Genomic DNA, 1,926 nt, shown 5'->3' with positions numbered 1-1,926 from the left:
TCTTCCTATAACACCAACAAATCGCTTGGTTACCTAACTAGATTTGGGTGGAATCATTTATTTGGCCCATCATTGGTGCCCTAAGTAGAGTAGATAGATATGTGTTTTTCTCAGGAAGTCATACATGCATGCGTTACACTCAGTTATGTCTTTTTTTTTTTTTAGTGTGTGTGCACACTTGTGTTCACAGGTATGTGCTAGTGCATGTGTACATGTCTGTATGGAGCCCAGGGAACACACACACTGAGTTGCTGAGTGTGATGGCTGATGCCTTTAATCACTGCACGAGGAAGGCCAAGACAGGCAAATCTGTAAGAGTTCAAGGCCAACCTGATCTACATAGGGAGTTCCAGACCAGCAAATGCTGTAAGGAAACCTTGACTCAAAAATAAAGCTTAAAAATATTTATGTTTATTTTGTTCATACACATACATTTGCCACCGTGTACATGTGGAGGTCAGAGAACTTATAGGAGTGAGCTCTCTTCCTCTACTATGTAGGTTCCAGGGATCAATCCAGCACTAGCTTAGCACAGAACCAAAACAAAACAGGACAAAGAGCTACCCTTTTCGAGACAGGGTCTTATGGTGACCTGAACACACCGTAGTCCAGGCTGGCTAGCCAGTGAGCTCTAAAGATACGCCTTTCTCTGCCTCCTCAGTTCTGGGGTTACAAATATGCACCACTCTCCCCTAATGTTTCTTCACACAAGTTCTGGGGTTCAAACTTGGGTTCTCCTATTGACAAGGCAAATACTTTATCTACTGAGCTTTGTTTCTGAAACAAGGCCTCACTGTGTATCCCTGACTGGCCTGGAACTCACTTTGCACATCAGGCTTGCCTGGAACTCACAGAGATCTACCTGCCTCTGCCGCCAGTACCCGGGAGTGCCCCCAGTACCCAGGAGCACCTCCAGTACCCAGGAGTGCCTCTAGTACCGGGGAGTGCCCCAGTACTGGGGAGCGCCTCCAGTACCCGGGAGTGCCCCCCAGTACCCAGGAGCACCTCCAGTACCCAGGAGTGCCTCCAGTACCGGGGAGTGCCCCCAGTACCGGGGAGCGCCTCCAGTACCCGGGAGTGCCCCCAGTACCCAGGAGTGCCCCCAGTACCCGGGAGCGCCTCCAGTACCCGGGAGTGCCCCCCAGTACCCAGGAGCACCTCCAGTACCCGGGAGTGCCCCCCAGTACCCAGGAGCACCTCCAGTACCAGTACCTCAGCACTTCACAGCCAGAGGCAGGAAGAACACACAAATTGGAAGTTGTCTGCTCTATGCAACAGGTTTCAAACCAGCCAGGGCTATATACCAAGACATTGTGTTATCTCAAAATGGAAACAAAGAGAAAAAGATTATTGACCACTTATTAGTAGACTTTCTTTCAGTTGGTTTGTCTGGTGTATGTGTGGTTTAATCACATGCCTCCCGTCAGTCTCCTGGCTGCTAACGTGAACTCTAAATCACTTAGTGACAAGTACCAAGGCTTCCTTCTTTTTCCCTTTCGGCTTTTGTTTTCGACAGGGTTTCATTCTATAGCCTAGGCTTGTCTGGAACTCATTATATGGCCAGTGATCCTCCTGCCTCAGCCTCCCAAGAACTGAAATCAGGCATGGGCATGTGCATTCACTACCACGTCTCAACCAAGATTCCCTCAGTAAGGGCTCTAGTCTGCCCTTAGGCTTTGCATTGGATGTAGTTTAAATGAGCAGCCCTGTCACAGATGGACCGGGTCTCTTGGTTGAAGGCGAGCGAGGAATGTAAACACAAGACTGGCAGGAACTGGGCAATAAAACAACTGAGACAAAGTCAGCTCTATCTAAGGTCAGCTATAGTCTTAGAAGCCAGGTGTGAGGTCTGTGCACTGCCGGGGCAAGGGCTTTCACACCCAAGTCCTGGTTCTAATTAGGGAGTTCCGTTCTAGCTAACCTTCT

This window comes from Mus pahari, chromosome 21, assembly GCF_900095145.1.
Source record: "Mus pahari chromosome 21, PAHARI_EIJ_v1.1, whole genome shotgun sequence".
In the NCBI taxonomy this organism is placed as follows: Eukaryota; Metazoa; Chordata; class Mammalia; order Rodentia; family Muridae; genus Mus; species Mus pahari.
The sequence above is the reverse complement of the archived record's forward strand: the minus strand, read 5'-3'. Positions refer to the sequence as shown.